Source organism: Triticum urartu, chromosome 7 (assembly GCF_003073215.2).
Source record: "Triticum urartu cultivar G1812 chromosome 7, Tu2.1, whole genome shotgun sequence".
Classification (NCBI taxonomy): Eukaryota; Viridiplantae; Streptophyta; class Magnoliopsida; order Poales; family Poaceae; genus Triticum; species Triticum urartu.
Window position 1 is genome coordinate 181,864,759 of NC_053028.1, and position 23,897 is coordinate 181,888,655.

The 23,897-nt window shown below is 49.8% G+C and overlaps 2 pseudogenes; both read right to left on the reverse strand.

The window, feature by feature from the left end:
• Positions 1-587: 587 nt before the first annotated feature.
• LOC125524330 lies at positions 588-3,330 on the reverse strand (annotated as a pseudogene).
• Positions 3,331-18,660: 15,330 nt separating this feature from the next.
• Positions 18,661-22,809, reverse strand: LOC125525070 (annotated as a pseudogene).
• Positions 22,810-23,897: the final 1,088 nt, after the last annotated feature.

The window sequence follows — 23,897 nt, forward strand, 5'->3', positions numbered from 1 at the left end:
GCTTAGCTAGCGTGTGCGTGTGTATTCTCTCTCCTTCTCTCTCTCTGATGTACTGCTATATATCTTTGAACTCCTGTGTGAGAGATGAATACAATCTGCATTTGAGCTCATACTTATAGTCTAACATGAATAATCCAGTTACATAAAGTAAACTGCAAATGTGCCGGGAGAAGAGGATAGAAGAAACCTGACAAACGGGAGCACCAGATATCTAAGAACAGGTGTAGAGAAAAAACGGATCTTCTATTTAGTGTCGACTAATTTCCAATTCGACAACAATCAGAATTTTCTTGCAAAAAGAAATATCCTCTTCCATCTTCAATTCTGTTGAGCCCGAGCTGGAGCCAGCAATTACACGGACGCCGTGGCAACGGGCGGGGGTGAGGCAGTTGGCCAATTGGAAATCAGTCAAGACTGCCATATAGACACTCCCAAATAGAATCTAACTGGATTCCCCCCTGGTGTACTGTATCTTACATAATGTTAACCAATAGATCAAATTAGGGCACAAAATGGGGAGAACTGAAAATACAAAAAGAGAAACTACCTTGAATTTTGGCAAGTGCGTCGTACTCACGTCGAGTACTCTCTCTAGTCTCACATGAACAGAACTGCAGAGCACACTGATAATAAAGGGGGTGATGCTGCAGTTCACTATGCCTGATTCCCACCGTTCGCCTCCTCCTGTATCGGAGGAGGATTTGCCGGGGGCTGAGAACTGTCATCATGATGTGAACACAGGAATGCCAGGATTACATGAATTGCAATGTAGGCCAGCACGGCAATGATCAGTGCAACGACATACACAGACGTCTTCCACCCCCTGCTGGAGCCTGCTGCGTAGGCCACCAGGAGAGCGAGCAAATCCAGCACAATCGTCGTGCTCAACACCCTGAGTGTGAGCGACCTTTTCTTCTTGTCCTTCCACTCCAGTAGCAAGATGATGATAACAACGATGGACGCCACGAAGGACGTAGAATTGCTGTAGAAGAAGGCGAGGTACCGGTGCCTCCTGTTGTCATGCATGACCGGGTTGCCTGCGTCGTACCATTCGCTGCTGTGCTGCCAAGCTCCCCCGGGCGGATCTAGGCCGGCTTGGTAGGTGACACTTGCCACAAGGATTCCTAGCAGCATCAGGTATTTTTGCTTGGCATATGTCGTCTTTTTATCGTCCTCACCGTTCTCTGGCTTCAGTTGACTGCTGGTGTTTCTGTTCTTATTCAAGAACAATAGGAACAGTGCAGCTATAACCAAGAGGACCACAACCACCAGTGCGAAGATGTAGATGGATGTTTTCAGATGCTGTGTGCTTCCGGCTGCATAGGCCCCCATCAGGCCGAACATGCCCACCGCCGTGCAAATAGCGAGCGCATAGCTTCGTATGGCTGGCCTGTATAGATGTGGGTTCACCAGCAGTATGATGAGGGCAATGGACGGCATGAAGCTCACCGAGTTGCAGTAGAAAAAGGCGGTGTAGCGGCGGGGAAAGTTGTTTAAGAGGACCGGGTCACCTGCTTGATACCCACCAGACCCATCGTCATGGAGCCGGAAACCGCCTGGAGGTGTCAGCCCGGCTTGGTAAGTGACGGTCGCGGCCAAGACCGCGAAGAGGAGCAGCCGCTTGCGCCGCTTTTCCACCATCTCAATTTCCTGCGGGGTTATGGTGTCTGTGTGATCCAACGTGAAGAAGACGACATGGATCACCACGTAGACCAGGACGCCCCCTGCCAAGGCCATGGCGTAAATGGAGGTGCTTACATCCCGGCAGCTCCCGGCGGCGTACGCACCGATGAGGCCAAACAAGTCCAATACCATGGCTGCCTCCAGCACGTGGGTCTCGAGCAGAAGCTTGTTCTGGACCAGGATGATGGCAACCAAGGATGCCACAAAGGCGACGGAGTTGCAGTAGAAGAAGGCCTTGTACCGCCCAGGATTCGTCGTCAGGAGGATCGGGTCGCCGGCCATGTGCCCTTGGCCGTTGTCCGGCCAGACTCCACCTGGCGGATCCAACCCTGCTTGGTACGTGATGGCCGCTGCAAGAGTGGCGAGCAACAGAACAAGGGAGCTAGCCTTGTCCGCTGCCTTCCTAGAAGTTGCAGAGAAACAGAGGTCAGTTGTAAGCTGGAATGTGCAGAGGAGGAAGAAGAACAAGAAGAAGGTATGTGCTGGCGTGGTACCTGCTATTAATAGCGCGCAGACTTGGAGTCCTTGATACTGCTCGTTGCAACCTCCCTGACACGGATTTATGGAGATCTTTGATTTTGGCCCAGAAGCAGGCAGCCCTTATGTCGTCTATGAACTTCCCAACAACGGGCACTTTTTCTTTGAAATAAATGACAGCTTGGAGGAATATAATGAAGGCGAGGACAGCACCAACCAGGCTGATGACATAGATGGTGGTGTCGGTCTCCCTGCAGCTGCCGGCGGTGTACGCGCCGACGAGGCTGATCAGCGCAATGGCGATGTACCCGTAGGCCTCTTTCAAGCGGGGCTTCCTATCCAGAAGCACCACGATGATGAGCAGCGATGCCACGAACGCCATGGCGTTGAAGCACAAGAAGGCCGTCAGGCGCTTGCCGTGGCCGTCCTTGAGGATCGCGCCGCCGGGGCGGTGGCCGCTCTCGGGGTCGTCCCAGAAGCCACCTGGCGTGCTCATCCCGGCTATGTAGGTGACGCTCACCGCAAACGTCGCGAGTAGCATCAGGACCTTGCGGGGTCGTCGTGGGAGTAGAAGTAGTGACCTGAGCAGAAGGAGGCCACCGCCATCTGACCGACAAGGTAGAGGACGACGAGGCCCACCAGCACCAAGGAGTAGATGGTGGTGAGCTTGTCGCGGCAAGTGCCGGCGGCGTAGGCCCCCATGACGCTCACCAGGTCCAACACCATGGCTGCCAGCAGCGGCCGCATGCTGATCCATTTGTTCCTGTCTCGCAGGAGGGCGAGGAAGAGGACGAGGACGATGACCACCAGCGATGAGGCGAATGCGGTGGCGTTGCAGTAGTAGAACACCAGGTACCGGCGGTAGCTGGTGGTCCGGATGATGGAGTCGCCAGCGAGGCGGCCCGCGGCATCGTCGGTGTCCTGCCAGACGCCTCCCGGCGGGTTGAACCCCGCGGCGTACGTCACCGTGGCCACCAGCGTTGCGAGCAGCAGAATGTACTTGCTCAGGTCCCGCATGAGCTCGGCACTCTTGATCTCAGGACCCCGAGGAGGTGGAGCACTCTTGGTCTCAGGACCTGGAGGAGGTGGAGCACTCTTGGTCTCAGGACCCGGAGCAGGATCCACCATAGCGGCGACGTCCATGACGATCTCATCCTGACTGATGTCGCGTTGTCGCACAGTCGCCATTTCGATAGCGAATTGGTGTCTCAAGGTCCAACTGATGGAGGGAGTTGTGCCAAGACTTCCTTGCTGAAGATATCTCTCTCTCTCAAATATATATAGCCACGCTTGCTCGTCAGCATGCATGACTACCTGGCATAACGTCATAAATTTGCAAAGAGAAAAGGCCAGGAAGAAACGGTATTGCCGGCAGATTGACCTTTTAATTTATGCTGATGCGCCAAAGGTGTCAATCATCACTGTCATTCACTGAATGCCATGTCGGAATCTCGCTGAAGAATGCCATCGAAGTTCATCAAGGGGAAGGGGCAGTGCAATGTACCCGAAACAGAGGAGTGGGCGGAACGAGGGAGACAATGGAGAAGAAACTGCTTGGGCAGATCAGGAGTACACTTTATTCTAAGCACATGCATTTTTCTAGTTATACTAGTTGGTTGTTCTGTAGTGATGTAGGAGAGGCAGAGGCATGCCGATAAGGGTGGCACAACAGACAATTGTCTCCTAAATCCTTTTTTTTAGAAAAACACTGCAACATTGACATGCACACTTACACAACGTCTCAGATCATGGGATTTAAACGAATGTGTCGCTGTTGAGAGAAACGGTCTTTGTCCATGGAAGAAACAATCCATTCTTATGCGACATACATGACGTAGAAACTACTCCCTCCGTCTCATAATATAAGAGTATTTTTTATACTAGTGTAGCGTCGTAAAAAACGCTCTTATATTAGGATTATGGGACGGAGGAGTATTATGTGATGTTCATGTAGAAATGCACAAAAAATTACAACTTTGGTGACAGTAGGTTGTACAAGTTTTTGTATAGAACCATCGGGTATGTGTTCTATAGTCTGATGCCTAATTATGCCTTCAGATCAAATGCTATTGTTCTCAGTTCTCACCTATCAAAACAAACCGAAAATTAAGCATACATTGTGACTTTTTCTTTACAGGGAAAGGGAAACTGCGCTGTGAATTCGGCGGGATGAAATAAGAAAGGCAACGGAAGACAACGCGTGAGGCATGACTCCGCGTCGTGGAGCTCCACTCGGGATGGTTTCTCGCATACTCACCCTTGTTGTGACCAGAAGCTAGTGGATGATATAAAATGCGGGTCATGTAAACTAAGCAATTTCAAGTTGAGCCAGCCGCATTGTGCATGTTTGTTAGGCAGCGCTGTCGAGCATTGACTATTCCCCATGAGTTGCTGTATGTGCAACTCCTGGATGATACGGGTGTTAAGATGCTTTGACCGAGCTTAGGATTGCCAACAGCAGGCAGCAGCAGCCTCAACAAAACCATCTTGCTGGCACCTTCAGGGGAGGAGCTGGCTATTGTGCATTGAAAATCAGCAAGTCTTTCACTAGATAAGTGTCTCCTATTGTTTATTTACGGTGGATGACCCAGTTGTCGTCTGGCCTAGCTTAGTCCCTGAGCACTTGCTTAACTGTTTGCCAACCATCATTTTCCGTGGGTATGTTTGTTGGTAAGAGGCTGAACATGCCTTGCAAAGATTCGGATGAGCTTATTCGAGCATCAACAATGTATGCTGCTTGGGTGGTACTCACATCAATTTTCTAACTTGGCCAAACTTGGGTTTATGTGTGGTTCTGGTCCTAATCAGTTCGCCACACTGGATTTTAAAATATCTCCTTCCTTCGTCTTCTTGACAATAGGATGAGCGAGGGAGGAGATGCGACGGAGATGGGCCGGGCGCAAGCCTGCTCTTTGCAATAGAACAAGTTTTTCGATATTCTGAAATCTGTACTATCTTACTATTTTACGTTCCTGATTTTTGCCTGCGCGTGCTTGTCACCTACGGAACCTAAGAGGCGAATTAACAACTTTGCAGCACGCCGTAATCATAACATCTGTTCTCTGATTTAGTTGCTCATTGCAGATGTATACGCCAATTCAGGTAGCATGCTTGTGTGCCTTTTATTACAGGCAGCATCAGGGAAGACTTTGAAACTTGTTAGTTGCAAATCAGATCTCATGATGCTCCCAGTAGGGAGCGCATTGTCAAGTGTCGGTAGCTGCATCTGTTGTCCCTCCCCTCATCATGTAGTTGGTTATGTCGAGCGACAACAGTGACCGTGTCCATCATAAGGCCAAGCCGATCATGATCTTGCTGTCTAGACAATGCGTTCTAGTGCTGCAAAAATGCAAGGAAATTGACGATTGAGTCAGAGACCCGCCTAAGAAAGACCCACTCAATTACCATCTTATTGTGCGTCATCCACACGGTCCATGATAGCGCCGCAAACACAATGCAGAAGAGGCGTCTCCTCCTCCTGTCTGGTTGACATGGTTTTGAAGGGACCCAGCCAGGTCTTGGGCCTCCCAGTCAGGCCCAGAGCCTCATGGACAAAACTTCAAAAAATTGTTGCTGCCATTCAAGAGAAGAGGATGTGGGTCCCGGTCTCTGGGACACCACAAAGAGGGCACAACCCATTCCTAGAGTCGTGCCGCTTGATCATCTCCATCCCAGATGAGAGGTGATCGTGCAACAATTGCCAAACAATCATTTTGATCTTCAGGGGTAAGAGCGCTTTCTAGAGCGGAAGAGTCTAGGCAATAGGCGACCGTCATCACAAGGAATGATATGACGAGCCGAGAGAGAAGCCCCCCAAAGGGGATAGCTGCCAGGATACGGTGTCCGGATAATCCGTGAGCAACAGCGGGAGGGCTGCCCGCATGCTAGCCCACTCTACGGTCTCCAAATGTCCAGGAATAAGATGTTCCGATGGCCATTTGTGGGCAGCCGTGAAGACCAACACGATCGGATCCGAGCATATGTGTAACGTAACGCCCTCGATGCGGCTATATCTCCCACGTGTCGAAGCACGACTTAGAGGCATAACCGCATTGAAAGCAATGTCGCAAGTGAGGTAATCTTCACACAACCCATGTAATACATAAGGGAAAGAGATACATAGCTTACAATCGCCACTTCACACAAATACATGAATAAAGCATTACATCATCCAAATACAATCAGGGTCCGACTACGGAACCAAAATAAAAGAAGAACCCCAAATGCGACAAGGTCCCCGATCGACCCCAACTGGGCTCCACTACTAATCAACTAGAACGAAACAACACAAAGGACAAGATCTTCATCGAGCTCCTCCTTGAGCTTGGTTGTGGTTACGTCACCTGCTCGGTAACATCGGCACCCGCAAACTGGTTTTGGAAGTATCTGTGAGTCACGGGGACTCAGCAATCTCACACCCTCGCGATCAAGACTATTTAAGCTTATGGGTAAGGTAAAGGTATGAGGTGGAGCTGCAGCAAGCGACTAGCATATATGGTGGCTAACATACGCAAATGAGAGCGAGAAGAGAAGGCAAAAGCACGGTCGAAAATCTATGATCAAGAAGTGATCCTAGAGCAACCTACGTCAAGCATAACTCCAACACCGTGTTCACTTCCCGGACTCCGCCGAGAAGAGACCATCACGGTTACACACGCGGTTGATGTATTTTAATTAAGGTCATCTTCAGGTTTTCTACAACCGGACATTAACAAATTCCCATCTGCCCATAACCGCGGGCACGGCTTTCGAAAGTTCAAATCCCTGCAGGGGTGTCCCAACTTAGCCCATCACAAGCTCTCACGGTCAACGAAGGATATTCCTTCTAGCAGGAAGACCCGATCAGACTCGGAATCCCGGTTACAAGACATCCTCGACAATGGTAAAACAAGTCCAGCAAGACCGCCCGATGCGCCGACATCCTGATAGGAGCTGCACATATCTCGTTCTCAGGGCAACACCGGATGAACATTACGTACAGCTAAAACCAGCCCTCAAGTTTCCCCGAGGTGGCGCCGCAAGTGGCTCTGTTTCGGACCAACACTTAGACAAGCACTGGCCCGGGGGGGTTAAAATAAAGATGACCCTTGGGCTAGCCTAACCCAAGGGAAAAAGGCTAGGTGGCGAATGGTAAAACCAAGGTTGGGCCTTGCTGGAGGAGTTTTATTCAAAGCAAACTGTCAAGGGGTTCCCATTATAACCCAACCGCGTAAGGAACGCAAAATCCGGGAACATAACACCGATATGACGGAAACTAGGGCGGCAAGAGTGGAACAAAACACCAGGCATAAGGCCGAGCCTTCCACCCTTTACCAAGTATATAGATGCATTAATTAAATAAGATATATTGTGATATCCCAACAAGTAAACATGTTCCAACAAGGAACAACATCTCCATGTCCTAACAAGGAACAAACTTCAATCTTCACCTGCAACTAACAACGCTATAAGAGGGGCTGAGCAAAGCGGTAACATAGCCAAACAACGGTTTGCTAGGACAAGGTGGGTTAGAGGCTTGGCTTAACAATATGGGAGGCATGATAAGTGTAACACCCTCGATGTGACTATAGCTCCCACGTGTCGAGGCACGACTTAGAGACATAATCGCATTGAAGGCATATGTCGCAAGTTAGGCAATCTTCACAACATCCCATGTAATATGAATAATAAAGGGGGGAACATAGTTGGCTTACACTCGCCACGTCAACCAAGAACATAAGTAACATTACATCATCCAAACACTCATGGCCCGACTACGGCGCCAAAAATAAAAGAGAACCCAACATGCGACACGGTCCCAATCACCCCCAACTGGGCACCACTACTGATCATCGGGAAAGGAAACGTAGTATCGTTGAGAGTCTTCGTCGAACTCCCACTTGAGCTCATACGCGTCTCCTGGAGCGGAATCATCAGGCCCTGCATCTGGTGTAATAGTAATCTGTGAGCCACAGGGACTCAGCAATCTCGCACCCTCGCGATCAAGACTATTCAAGCTTATAGGTAAGGCAAGGTAAAATATGAGTGGAGCTGCAGCAAGCGACTAGCAAGTATGGTGGCTAACTTATTCGCAAAAGAGAGCGAGAAGAGGAGGCAAAGCACGAGCGAGAAACTAGAGAACAACCTGCGCAAACATTACTCCAACACCGTGTCCACTTCCCGGACTCCGCCGAGAAGAGGCCATCACGGTAACACACTCAGTTGATTCATTTTAATTAAGTTAAGGTTCAAGTTATCTACAACCGGACATTAACAAATTTCCATCTGCCCATAACCGCGGGCACGACTTTCAAAAGTTCAATCCCTGCAGGGGAGTCCCAGCTTAGCCCATGACAAGCTCTCACGGTCAACGAAGGAATAGACCTCCTCCCAAGACATTCCGATCAGACTCGGTATCTCGGTAACTCAAGACACTTCGATAGGTTAAAACAAGACCAGCAACACCGCCCGAATGTGCCGACAAATCCCGATAGGAGCTGCACATATCTCTTTCTCAGGGCACACTCAGATTGTCTAAACTTCCGGTAGGCCAGCCCAGAGTTGCCCCTGATAGCCACCAGCGGCTGACGGTTTGGACCAACACTCAGAGGAGCACTGGCCCGGGGGGGGGGGTTAAAATAAGATGACCCTTGAGTCTACAGAACCCAAGGGAAAGAAAAGGCTAGGTGGAAAATGGTAAAACCAAGGTTGGGCATTGCTGGAAAAGTTTTAATCAAGGCAAACTATCAAGGGGTTCCCATTATAACCCAACCGCGTAAGGAACGCAACAATCCGGGAACATAACACCGATATGACGGAAACTAGGACGACAAGAGTGGAACAAAACACTAGGTGAGAGGCCGAGCCTTCCACCCTTTACCAAGTATATAGATGCATTAAGATAACATAGCAAAATAATGATATCCCAACAAGTAAATAAATGTTCCAACGAGGAACGGCCTCCAATCTTCACCTGCAACTAGCAATGCTATAAGAGGGGCTGAGCAAAGCGGTAACATAGCCAATCAACGGTTTGCTAGGACAATGGTGGGTTAGAGGTTTGACATGGTAATTTGGGAGGCTTGCAAGCAAGTGGTAGGCATCGTAGCAACGGCATAGCAAAGAGCGAGCAAACTAGCATAGCAAAGATAGTAGTGATTTCGAGGGTATGATCATCTTGCCTGCACAGTTGTCAGAGTTGACTGGATCCTCACAAGCAAACTCAACGGGCTCCTCGTTAGCGAACTCATCTCCCGGCTCTACCCAAACAAGACAAACAAGTAACAAGGATACAATCAACCACGTGCAAACTCAAACAAAAAGATGCAATGATGACATGCTATGCGGGATGCGATGCGGGATGCAAAATGCAAGATATGACAGAAAATGTATGAACCTGGCCTCAACTTGGAAAACCAAGTGTGCCACTGGAAAGATGGGATGAAATCGCTTGAAAACGATATAAAGAACGCCGGAATCGTAGTTACGGTTTGGAAATGGCAAGCGATTCAAAAATCACACCGGTCTGTGATTTACAGCAAGTAGGCATCTAAATGCAATGAGATGAACGTGCTACAGCACCCAAACATGGCAATAAAATACATGGGGATGCACACAAGATGATTAACAAAAGACTAGCACTGAGCTACGGCCAAATCATCCATTAGGAGGTTCAAACAAGCATGGCAAAAACGCAATTGCAAAACAGATTTCAGACTTAGTGAAATTAACACTTGTCTGAAATTTCAGATCCCGAAGCCCTCTTCGGAGCAGCAAAACAACATGCTACAGGACCTGAACATGACAAAGAAAGACATGGCATGGAGCTACTCAACAATCTTAACAAAAGTCCCTTAGTGACCTTGAGCCAAAAGGGATCACAAAATATTCTAACAAGCACACGAACATAGCAAAAACATAATCAGTTTTCAGACTTGGTGAAAACTGGGACATGCTGAAATTTAACTCACGAAGGCATGTAAACAAGCTCGATGCACTCACTACGGTGCAAGTCATGGCAAGGCAAGCATACATCCATAAAGAAGGCACAAAATACAAGCTAGACATGGCAAGAACAATGGCATAGCATGCACGTTCCAACTACAATAGCATCGGCAAAATCGCAAACAAGTTGACGATCTGCCCAGATTCACAACGAAGCAAAAGTAGAGCTCGATTGACTCAAGTTAGAGTGCTCCATAATTGCAAACAAAGGCATGGATGGATAGAGCATAACAAGATTAACAAAACTCCTTTACTGATCATCCTCAAAAGAGGCACGGATCACTAGGAAACAACAAGAACATATGGCATCATGAACTAAATAATCCCAGACTTAGTGAAAACTACTAAGTCCCTGAAAACAGATTTACCGGGTGCCTCACTTTGCAAGTTTGCACAAGTCATCACACACATCAAAAAAATGCATGGGTTGCACCTCTGGAAAGAAGACAAAATCCTTAACAAAACATATGAAGGACTCATAGGCATATCATGCACACAATAATCATGGCAAAAATGACAAAAGTCTAAGATGAACTAGCAGATCTGACAATTAACTCACGAAGCCTCCTTCTAACAGCATTTCGGGCATCAAGATGAGCTCAAATGAAAATGATGCAATGGAATGAAATGATGTACTCTCTGAGATGAACATTTTGATATGCTAGATGCATGAATCGGAGCTACGGATGCAAAGAGCTACGGATGCAAAGTTACGAAGCCTCGAACAGAGCAACTTGGACTGAAAATTTAATGACTTAGAGAAAAAAAACCCAGATCTAGGGTTGCACGGAAACCAAGGCGGCGGCGGCACTGTAGCTGTTCGTCGGGGAAGAAGCACGCAGCGGCCGGCGAGAGGAGGGAGGAGGCGGCGGCCGGCGCGCCTGGGGCCGGCGATGGCCGGGGCGGCGGGGCCGGCGTGGAGGCGGCGGCCGGCTCCGGCGAGCTTGGCCTTGGCGGCGGGCGGCGGAGGCGCGAGGCCGGGAGGCTGGCGAGGCGGAGGACGGGCGGCGGCGTGCTCCGGTCACCGGAGTTGGTCGCCGGCGACGGCGCGAAGGCGGCTGCGGTAGGCGGCAGCGGATCCGGGCCCTGCGGGCCAGATCTGGGCCGCGCGGGCCCCTGGTGGCGGAGGAGAGAGAAGGAGGACGGGTGGCGCGCGGTGGTTGGCCGGGAGTGGCGGCGGGGCGACGTGGCGAGCTGCTATAGGCCGGAGTGAGGTGGCGGCGAGCGTGGACACGTCCGGCGCGGCGTGGACATGTCCGGCGCGCGAGAGGAGGAGTTTTTTTAGGGTTTCGGGGAGGAAGAAGACCCGAAAACGGAGGGGTGTATATATAGGCATAGAGGGAGCTAGGAGAGTCCAAATGAGGTGCGGTTTTCGGCCACGCGATCATGATCGAATGCTCTAGGACATGGAGCAGAGTTTGGTGGGTTTTGGGCCAAATTGAAGGGGTGTTGGGCTGCAACACACACGAGGCCTTTTCGGTCCCTCGGTTAACCGTTGGAGTATCAAACGAAGTCCAAATGATACGAAACTTGACAGGCGGTCTACCGGTAGTAAACCAAGGCCGCTTGGCAAGTCTCGGTCCAATCCGGAAATGTTTAATCCCCACACACGAAAGAAAGCTAGAAATGACCACCGGAGGAGAACGAAGCGCCGGAATGCAAAACGGACAACGGGGAAAATGCTCGAATGCATGAGATGAACACGTATGCAAAATGCAATGCACATGATGACATGATATGAGATGCATGACAACGACAACAACACACGGAGACAAAACCTGAACCCGAGGAAATAAATATAACTTAACGCCGGAAACGGCAAGAGTTGGAGTACAAATAGGGAAAGTTATATCTGGGGTGTTACAATAAGAAAGTGGTAGGTATCGCAGCATAGGCATAGCAAAAGAGCGAGCATCTAGCAAGCAAAGATAGAAGTGATTTCAAGGGTATGGTCATCTTGCCTGAGATCCCGCAAGGAAGAAGAACGAGTCCATGAATGTTGGTTAGGTACACCACATCAATTATTTAGTCCATGACGGAACACCACATCAATTATTTAGTTCTCTCTCGGTTAGGTACTCAACAATATTAAATGTTGGTTAACATGGCAAGAGGTGAGGCATAACAAAACTACACCATCTAAACAATTTAAATGGGGCCGGGTATAACAAATAACGAATCCGGTAAATCCCCATATGCATTAGTAATATATAGCAACAACAATTTTAAACATTTTAATTGTTGTTATCATGATGCGAATGACATGAGCAAGTTTTATGCAATTTTTATTAAGAGTTGACATGAGCATTATGAAGCATTTGGTCGTCATGGCGGAACAAAAAGGGTGCCACACCAACTACCATGGAAATGGTGCCACGGAAACATTCCGGGTGATCCGACAACTCATTGAGATGTCGGTGCAAGAGAAAATGTGGATGAACGGATCATGCGAGGATGGTGGGGTGATCCCGGATACCGGTTCCCCATGGGTCGACGGCATGGAAACCGAGGAGGAACGTGCAATGACAACTCGAACACGGTTTGAACATGAGCATCTCAAACATCGCAAGCATCCGTTACACGAACGTCGTCTCGGGTTATAACTTCGAAGTGTGCAAACGGGACGGTTCTCGATCGGTGCCAAGTAGAGGAAGTAGACGTTCTTGGGACGTTCGTAGTGGAAGTAGGGGTACATGACGACGATAGAGGTACTCGTGATCTTGGCGGCGGTAGTCGTTCACGTTCGTTTCGGAGAGGTACTTGATGACTCCAACGTCTTCGGGGCGACGGTAGTTGTACACGGTCCACGAGACGTTGATCGTTCGGGGTCCGATTTGCGGGTCTTGCCGACATGAAGGGGTACTTGGCGTTTTTGTAGAGGTACTCTCGATCTTGGCGACGGTAGGTGTTCCCATTCATACGGAGAGCTGCTTGGCGACTCTAAGTCCTTCGGGGTCATCACGTAGACGTTTATGTCGCAGTACTCGTTTGGGTCTTGGAGTGATGGTAGTCGTTTCGTTCACTTGACGACGGTAGACGAACTTGGTGGTCCTCGTCGTCATGTAACTTGGCATCCTCTTCGGCCTTGGCAGCGAAGAAACGAAACACGATGGTCGTGGTACTTGGCGCGGTGCAGGACGAAGCAGAGGTTTGGCGCTGGTCTTGGCGCGGTTCGCGGTTCACGAGCGTTGCTGGAGCTGGACTCCGTGCGAGGCAGAGGAGGGTTCAACTCTCCTCATTCGAAGCAGGGGAAAAACAGGGCGACGGCGTGAGAGGAACCGGGCGGAGGCAACGAACGAGTGGCGGCCATGGCAGGGCTTGAGCTCCTGGTTTCCTGCTGCTGGTCGGGACGACGAGGGAAGGTGAGGGAGTGGCTTGGGGCGGCGACGATGGGTGCAGGCGCGACGCTGAAGGAGGAAGGCCATGGTAGAGGAGGAGCGGCGCGGAGCAGAGGCGAGCTGGCGCAGCGGCGAAGATGGAAGGGCGAGGAAAAAGGTGACCGCGGCAGGGGAGGCTGCGGCCTCTGACGCCGGCAGGGAAGAAGCAGAGGGCTCGGGGCTGCAACTGCTGGCTCCTGTGGGCGCGGACGACGATGGTTGCGGGCGGTCGAGCGTGTCCAGGAGCAAGGGAGGAGGAGGCACCAGGCTGCGCTGGGATCTGACGAGGCTGGAGAAGGAGCTGCAGCTATGGCGAGCGTCGAGGGACACGACCGCGGGGAACAGGGGCGCCATGAGGATCGGGTGTGGGTGCTGTCGAGGGAGTGAGGGAGAGGGGTGGCTTGAGAGGATGGAGAGATGGCGCAAGGGAACGAGGGAGATGAGATGGGATCGAGCGAGATGGAGGAGTCGGGCTCCCTGGCGGCGCGAGGGGAGAGGAGAGGGAGGAGGGGATTCGGGTAGGGTTTAGGAGGGAGTGGGCCAGGGAGGTTGGGCCGGCGAGAGGCCCAGCTGGGCTGGACTCTCTTCTCCCTCTCCCCTATTTCCTTTTCTTTTAAATAACAGAGAAATAAAGAGAAAGAAAAGAAAGAAGAGAAGGTTAGAGGAAGAATTTGGGCATGCGGATAATATTCCCGGACTCGCAGAAATGTGCACGATCCAAGAAAAATGGAGTGGCCATTTTTCAAAGTTTAAATTCAAACTCATTTGATTTAAATTCAAATGGTTCGAATACGAAGTGAGGGTCAGGAAGGTCCAAAAATGTTCGGATTTTTGGTGGAGCTCCGGAAAATGACGAAAGAATTTACGAACAAGGTTCGAGGTCAAGCAGCGAGATAACAAAGGCATGGGGAAATATGCAAGTGTGTTTTAGGTGATTCCATAAGAATGGATTATTTTATAATAGCTCCACTAATATAGGGAGGATATATTATAAAGAGAAGTCATCCTTCCCTCGATTTAAATGGATCGAAGATCCATACGATTTATTTAGTTGAGATGCAAAAGATTTATGAGATGATGGCATGATGACATGATGCAATGCAAAAATAAAAGGGCAAGCACAAATGAAACACACGGCGAAACCCGGAATATAAGGAATTCTTCTCGAGCATCGGTCTCGAGGCGTCACAATATGACAAACAAGTTTGACCCCATTCATAATGGGGCCCGTCCACCCACGGATCAAGCCAAAAATAGGGTCCCCTCACCATTACAATTCGAGAAGGACAACCCCAGGCGAATCTCATGCTTGATGTGGTGGATGGACCTCCAAAATTGGAATCCCTCCCTACATCCACATACAAGTAGGGGCTGCCCCTAAGGTACTTTACTTTAATAAGCTGCAACCATAAACCTCCGTCCAGGCGAATTATCCGCCAGACCCACCGCAACATAAGGAACACGTTCATGCGATGGGACGCTAGAATGCCTACCCATCTCAAGTCCTTTGGCATGCAAATGTCAACCCACTTTATCATATGATATTTCTATCGGTCGTCCATCGCTTGCCAGAATAATCGGGAATGATCTTTATCAAACAAGCTATGAACCGCTTCGGTAAGATATATAACTCCATCATATACATGGGGAGACTAAAAAAGGTTGGAATCTATATATAAGGACGGTCTTGCTTCCATTGGGTGTAAAACGACTGTACCAAGGTTTCACCCTAACGCCACCCGCCCCATAAGCGGGCCAAACTCACCCAAGGAAACCCTCGAGAGTAAGACAGTGCACATAGAGGCTTGGGAGTGCCCAGAGTTTAGAATGGCCTGAATAATTTCCGGCACATACCTGTGATGTTGTAACAAGATCTAATAAACCAGGGTTTAGAGAACCCAACTGCTTTAGCATAGGGGCAAGAGAAGAAAAATATGCATGTCATCCTCTTCAACCACAAATATAGAGCGTGGTTTATTGATATGAGTACCGTACTTACCCGCTCATTTTATTTTATTTTTGAATCTAAACACACTTGCTTTATTGATTAACGTTCGTAGGCATGTATCCTTATATTCACGTGTTGTGTTAGACACTTGCTGGACCAAAAATCTATGCTCGTGGACCGGCCTTAAAGCATGACCCACTCTCTAGGGATCAAACCCAGGTCGCCACGGTGGTTCCTCGTGCTTCTACCCATTGCGCTAGGGTTGGGCTCGCGTTAGGATAGCACATGCGAACTACTTGAGAGAAAACACCAGGTTTTTCTATTTCCCCCTTTTTAGTTTTTTTTAATTTTTTATTTCTTCTCCGGTTTTCTTTTTTCTTCTCCATTTTTTCTTTATTTTTTCTTATGTATGTTTTCGTTTTTACTCTACATTTTTGTATATGTCAAAAACAGTTTTTTTAATAAGTGATTGACATTTTTTGTATACACGTTCAACATTGTCCGAATGCTTATTCAACACTTTTCAAATACTTGTTCAACATCTTCCAAATACACGTTCAACATTTTTTAAATACTTTTTTAACATTTTCATATACTCGTTCAACATTTTTAATACTTATTATTCAACATTTTCAAATACTTGTTCAGCATTTTTAATACTTGTTCAACATTTCTCAAATGTGTTTTTAAAGAATTTTGTGTGTGTAGAATATCTTAAAGTATAAAAAAGTACAAAAATAGAGCAAAAAACGAGAAGAGAAAAAAAAACAGGCCGTGGCCTCCCGCGCGGCTGGGCCGGCCCATCTGAGGCTCCCCCGACGCGAGGCTTCTCTAGTTTAAAGCGAGACATAAGGGCGCCCGCCAAGCACGGGCTTTACTTTCTACTCCCTCCATCCTAAGAACGTATTTAACACTAATGTAGTGTGAAAAATGTTCTTATATCATGGGACCGAGGGAGTACTTATTTTTTATTTTCTATCGATGGGAGCATTTTGTTATACTCGATGTTCCTTTCGATGGATAAGGCCACCGGAGCAGGGGTGTCGTCCTATGTCGTCCGCTTGCAGAGTCTAGCACAGTTTCTGTTGCCGCAGCAATCGCGATCGAGAACCCAATCTGCTGCATGCAGCTTGCGATCGTGAGAAATGGACTCCTGCGTTCGACCTGCTCGCTCTCATGGCTTAATTTACTGCCTGAATCAAGATTAGAGTTCATTGCCCTATCGCAGCGCCAAGGCTGCCGGTGCTGATGCACTGGAGACAAACGGCGACAGGCCGGACTGCGAGAAGCCGCGGGAGGTGAGTGAAGCAGGCCGAGCTCCGCTCAAAGAGCGCCCCGATGGTCCTTGACGAAATGGCCCCGTCGGAATGCCCAGCTGGTGGTGCTCGACTAAATGACCCCCTGCGGGTGCAGGGCTGGTGCTCGACGAAATGCGTGCAAGAAACCATCCTGAGAAAGGGGCATCCCGTGTCTTTCTCCACCCAGGTTGCCAGGCGCTGCAGCTGGGGGATATGCTTTCTCTGAAGTTTTCTGCAATGCCCGGACGTAATTCCAGGTGTGCCTCCTGTTCTATGGCTCCCACTTTATATTATGTTACCCTACGAACCCTACGATGCCAGATTGGGTGTGTTTCTTGAACTTCATGTTTCTGTTCCTAAATTTTAGTAGACACTGTGAAAATGTAAACTGCACTAGGATCATATTACATGTCGGTTTCCGTTCCACCTGGGGATCTTCCACCTGTTTGGGCCTCCTACTCACGCCAAAGGAGTGTGGGGTCTGGGTATGCTGGACCTAGAGATTATGAAGTCCCCTCTCAAGTTATGCTGGGCATGGAAGGCGCATACTGCAGGGGACCGATCTTGGAGCATTATGCTCAGCCCCCCTGCAGCATCATGAAAGACAGCTATTCATTCAACGTGTCGGCTCGGGTCAAACTGGGCAATGGGCGACGATGCTTCGTCTGGACAGATTGTTGGGTGCAGGGCGCTGCTGTTGCGGAATTTGCTCCGGACATCGACCTCTAAAAACAAAGCTTTTTCTTTGGTTGGTCGTCAGAGGGTGAGTCTGGACGGTGGATCGCCTTGCCAAGCGCATCTTGCCTCGTCAGGGCTCTTGCTGTTTCTGTCATAGTGCACAAGAATCAGTTCATCATCTGTTCATTGGGTGCACGGCCGTTCGGATTATCTGGAGTTCAGTGTTTCTTTGGGCCAATTTGAGCGAGGTCGTTCCTCAGGATAACTTGCTTCTACGTGATGGTTGCTCGACGCTAGATCGAGAACTCACGACACTAAGAGGAAATCTCTGAACTCTTTGGTGCACCTTATTATTTGGAGCATTTGGCGTGAGTGGAACAGCAGGGTTATGGATAATCGCTTCTTGCCTTTACAAAGAGTCATTGATCAAGTCATAATTGACGCCAGGCAATGTGAGGTGGCGAGTCTGGAGCGTATGATCCTTCACTAATAGGCTACTAGCTGTGATCGTCACTGTTATTTTGCTTGGTTGTTGTTTGTTTGTTTGTTTTTGTATATGTTTTATTTAAGTTTTGTAGTTTTTGTCGAACTGGTCGTGTGTATACCTTTCCCTCTTTAATACGGAGTATAATACATGCAGCTCTCCTGCATGGTTCAAAAAAAAATTAACGAAGAAATACCTTGAATTACAAGCTGCACAATAAAAAACAGAATCGTGAACTTTGAGCGTGAACAGTGCTTAAAAGCCACATTTTTTTGTAGCTCTCATTTTAATGTATTTCATCATGAAATTTACACACATGTACATTACATCTCTGGGTTTTTTTTAAGAATTTTTTGAAACATAGAAGTATGATTTTTGAATTGTCAAAATTTAGGCTCCATGGAGCCTGAGTTCCATTTAGCATTTCATCTTGCATGATCCGGTTCCTGGTGCCTGCATAATTTCTAATGCATCTACCCAGGTCACATGAGCACAAATCGGTCAGGTGTTTACATCCTTGCTTGCCAAACTGTCTTGTGATGTTTGTGCAATTGCTCTTTTTTATGTGTTTAACACTTAACAATGATTAAGACTGCTCTTAGTCTTCGAATCATGTAACTGCAGAACAACCATACGTAGCTCCAAGCCCTGTGAACCTGCCACATCCACTGGATTCAGGTTTACACCCAACCCGAGTCCAAATATGCCCGATGCAAAAATGTATAGTTTTTGCCAATATGCTCGAACATACTAGCTAAGTTTGAGTGATTTAGAATAATCCAGTACATCAAAGATCAAGTAGACTATAAATCTAGAACTGGGGAGGAATAGGGCATAGCAGAGATGACAAGCTACGACCAAAACTAAGAATAGGAAGAAACTAAAAATAAAAGAGAAGCCACACACCATCCCCTCCTTTCTATTTGTATTACTCCCTCCATTCACTTTTGTAAGGCATTTTAGACATTTAAGACAACACCTAAAACAGGTCAATTTCAGCTGTCTTAAACGACTTACAGAAGTGAACAGAGGGAGTACATAAAAACAATAAATCAAATCAGGGGACAATAGGGAAATTGATATACAGGAAGATCGCATCCACTCCTCACACGAACAGAGCTACAAACACACTGATAATCAAGGTGTTGACATTGCAGCAAACTGTGCCTGATTCCTCGCGTGCTCCTGTGATTGAGAATTTGCTTGGGCGCATGGACTCCTTTGCTGAGGAATGCCAGCACTATGAGAATGACAACATAACAATGCCAGCATTATATGGATTGCAACGTAGGCCAGGACGGCGATGATCAGCGCGGCGACATAAACAGATGTCTTCCACCCCCTGCTGGATCCTGCTGCGTATGCCACTAGTAGGGCGAGCAAATCCAGCACAATCGTTGTGTTCATGACCTTGAGCGACCATTCTTTATTCTTATTCAACCACTGCGGCAGCAACATGACGATGACAACAATGGACGCCACAAAGGAGGTGGAGTTGCTGTAGAAGAAGGCGATGTACCGGGGCCTCCTGTTGTCATGTATGATCGGGTTTCCTGCATCATACCAACTGCTGTCGTTCTGCCAAGCTCCCCCAGGCGGATCTAGACCAGCCTGGTAGGTGACACTTGCCACAAGGATTCCTAGCAGCATCAGATATTTGCGCTTGGCATGCTTTGCCTTTCCTTTTTTGTCAGCATTTTCTTGCTTCAGTTCACTGACCATATCTTTCTTATCCAAGAACACTAGGAACAGTACAGCTATGACAAAGAGGACCACAGCCCCCAAGACAAAGATGTAGATGGATGTTTTCAGATGCTGAGTGCTTCCGGCAGCATAAGCCCCTATCAGACCAAACATGCCCGCCGCCGTGCAAACAGCGAGTGCGTAACTTCGTATGGCTGGCCTGTATAAATGGGGGTTCACGAGCAATATAATGAGGGCGATGGACAGCATGAAGCTCACCGTATTGCAGTAGAAGAAGGCTTTGTAGCGGCGGGGAAAGTTGTACAAGAGAACCGGGTCCCCTGCCTGGTGCCCGCTGGATCCATCATCCTGAAGCCGGAAGCCGCCCGGAGGTGTCAACCCTGCTTGGTAACTGATGGTCGCAGCTAATACTGCGAAAAGGAGCAACCTCTTGCGCCTCTTCTCCACGGACTCAATTTCCTCAGCAGTGGCTACGGCGTGGTTCAGTGTAAAGAAGACAACATGGATCACTACATAGACCAGGACGGCGCCTGCCAAGGCCATGGCGTAAATGGAGGTGGTCAAGTCCCGAGAGCTTCCCGCAGCATATGCTCCGATGAGGCCAAACAAGTCCAGTATCATGGCTGCCTGGAGGACATGGGTCTGGAGCATAACCTTGCTTTGTACCAGGATGATGGCCACCAAAGAGGCTACGAAGGCGACGGAGTTGCAGTAGAAGAAGGTCTTGTACCGCTTAGCGTTCACTGTGAGGAGGATCGGGTCACCAGCCATGTGCCCGTTCCCATTATCCGGCCAGACGCCACCGGGAGGGTCCAGCCCCGCTTGGTAAGTGATGGTTGCTGCAAGAGTGGCTAGCAACAGTACAAGGGAGCGAGCCTGATCCGCTGCCATCCTATGTAATTGGGGAGCAAAAGAGGTCATTTAAAGCCAATGATTTTCAGAGGAAGAAGAATAAGAAAAGGGATGTGCTCCCGTAGTACCTGCTGTCATTAGTCTCCGGACCTGGAGCTATTGTTATTGCTTTTGGCAAGCTCCAGCATGAGTCTCCGGACCTGCAGCGTTGGAAGCTTTTGATTTTGGTCCAGAACCAGGTACTTGCAGCTTGTATGGTATCTTAAACAAATGCAACTTGAAGCAATGCCATGAATGCCAGGACGGCAATAACCAGGCTGCCCACATAGAAGTTGGTGTCGGTCTCCCTGCAGCTGCCGGCCGTGTATGAGACGATGAGGCTGATCAGCGCGACAGCGATGCACCAGTATGCCCCAGTCACGCGAGGCTTTCTGTCCAGAAGCACCACAATGACGAGCAGTGACGCAACGAACGCGGTGGTGTTGAAGTAGAGGAAGACCCTCAAGCGAGCTCCATGGCGGTCCTTGAGAATCGCATCGCCTGGCCGGTGACCGTTCTCGGTGTTGTCCCAGAAGCCACCTGGCGTGCTCATACCTGCAACGTACGTGACGCTCACTGCAAACGTGGCGAGCAGCATGAGGACCTTGCGGAGCCGTTTCTCTTGCACAGGGTCATTGTACTCGTGGTCGTGCGAGAACGAGGCCAGCACCATCTGGAAAATGAGGTAGATGAGGACGGCAGCCACCAGTACCGAGGAGTTGATGGTGGTGGGCGTGTCCCGGCAGGTCCCAGCGGCGTAGGCCCCCATGACGCTCATCAGGTCCACCACCATGACCACCCGCAGCGGCAGGAGGCGGAGCTGCTTATTCTCTTCCAGGAGGGTGAGGAAGAGGACGAGGACGATGATCACGAGCGACGAGGCAAACGCGGCGGCGTTGCAATAGAAGAACACCAGGTACCGGCGGTAGCTGGTGGTCCGGATGATGGAGTCGCCGGCGAGTTGGCCTGAGGCGGCGACGGTCTCCTGCCAAACGCCCCCAGGCGGGTTGAACCCTGCGGCGTACGTCACCGTAGCCACCAGCGTTGCCAGCAGCAGGATGTACTTGCTCAGTTCCAGCATGAGCTTGTAGCTCTCGATCACCTCCTTGGGCTGGCTGCTTCCATTTGCTGGAGGCTGATGATACTGGGGCTGGCTGTTTTCATTTGTTGGATTGGGGGCTGGAGGCGGAGCTGGATGATCCGGCTCGGGGCAGTCAATTGTGATCTCAGTTGGGCTGTTCTGGCGTGCTGGCTCGGCCTCCATTTGCACAGAAAAATGGTGCCTCAAGGTTCAACTTGTCGACGGAATTAAGGACAAGACTGAATCTGTCTCCGGTATATAGCTGACCCGGCAAGCTTGCTCGTCAGCATGACAACCTGGTATAACGTCATAAATAATTATAAAGGAGGAAAGCAAAAGAAAAACGGTATTGCAGCCAAATTTATCATTATACATGGTGTCGTTGGATCAGCATCTGACGGACATATTTGTGTTATGAGGTAGCTGGTTGCCAGTACAGGCGGAACCTCATCGCCGTTAACAAATGGGGTGGCCGGAGAGGGACTCGTGGTAATGGTATTGTCGCCGGTCCCCGGCCCGCTTCATCATTCTGATATGAATGTCCCCGCTTCATCAGTAATGGGGCGTGGGGAAGATGGTGACACGCCACGACAGGGCCACTCGTTTATGCGCCACGAGGGAGGGTGCAGACACCGGATGTTGAATCCAGGTAAGGTACAGCCATTCGACGAACTGCGTAGTAACTTTCTTGTGGTTTTATACAGGGGCAATGTACTGGAAAAAGCTAGAGTGCTAGTACTCACTTGTTCAGAACAACAGAACGTGGAGCAGGATATGAGTCGCATTCTCGACAGTGCTGTTTGTCCCCGAGGGATATGATGCACCTCACACCTCAACGCCAGGGTTCAAGTCATTTCCAGGGTGAATCTATGTGCATGTTCAACGATAAAACATCGTGTGCAATCAATGAAAACAAATACCGTGGCTCTTAAAATATGCTATTAAGGTGTTGTATCATGCTGCAACGTGCTATTAATAAGACATTGTACACTAATTCAGTTAGCGAGACATTACTCAAAACGCTATAGCGTGCTAGTAGCGGTGTTATAGCGTGCTATTTTTTTTGTTTCACTGCACGCAATGCATATTCGTAAATTGGGGAATAGCATGCATGGCTGGACTGTCTACATTGCACTATTCTCGGTGACAGTACTTGAGTTGCTTTCCATGTCTTTATGAACATGTTTGGTTGCCTCCAGCCGTTTTGACCTCTTTACATCTGTGGCTCAGTAGAGCTCTGGCCGACATACTACCAGTTTTGAACCATGTTTTGCATTTTCGTTTGCCTGCTTGCATTGCATCATGAGATCGTTTGACACATACTTCCTCCCCTTGCTGCTCGTCGGCGGGTCCGGGGCGGGCTGTGGCCCTTCCTCCTGCGCCCCGTCCCCGCAAGTTTGCTCCTGGTGAGAGGGGGCGGCCTTTGGCTGCAGCGGTGCCCGATGGAGGCTGGATCCGGGTTTCTCGTCGTCGGTGCAAGTTCGGTAAGAGCTCGGCTGTATCTCCTGGGTTGGGGATTCTAGGAGCCGCCCCTGGTGGGGAGCTTGGTGGCTCCCCATCATCCTCTTCCTCCCGCGGTGATTCCCCGGCTGCCGCGCCGCCGCCGGCGGTGCTTTCGGGGAGGTTGGTGCCGCTGGTTTCGCTTGACCTAAATCTGGTGGCCGCTTCGTTGGTTAGTGGGTCGCTGGCTGGGCCCTCTGGTGGGCTTGTTGGGCCTTTCGCTGCTGTCCCACCAGGTGGGCCCTCTATTCCCCCACTGTCGTCTGTCGTCGATTTCCCCCCTCTAGTATCTACTAGCCCAGTTATGGCCCCCGCTTTGCTGCCTGCTCCTCCCCCTTATTTGGCCCATTCCACCCGTCGGGCCCAGGTGGGTACGGTTTCGTCCGGCTATATATGGATTCCCCGTGGCTCCTCCCCCCCTCTGCTAGGTTTTCCGGCTTCCGCTGCTGATCTGCGCCGCCACCGCTTTCCCATCCGCCGGCTCGTCAGATCTAGCCCTCCTCCTCCCCTTCTCCTCTCCTTTGCTGCGGTGCTCACCATGGATAAGTCTCGGGGCTCGTCGTGCGAGGCTGTCTCGAGCAGCAAGCGGCCGCGCGAGGAGTCGCCTGCGTCTGCGGTGGATCTGGAGCTCGAGGCCGAGCTCCGCTCCAAGCTGGAGGCGGAGCAGGCGGCCCGCGAGCAGGTGGCTCGTGACCGTGCGGCCTGGGCTGCGGGTCCGGATTGGTCGCAGCGCTCGGAGCGGGGGCGCGCCCCTGGCTCTGGCCCTCCGCGATCTGGATCTGGTCCCTCTCCT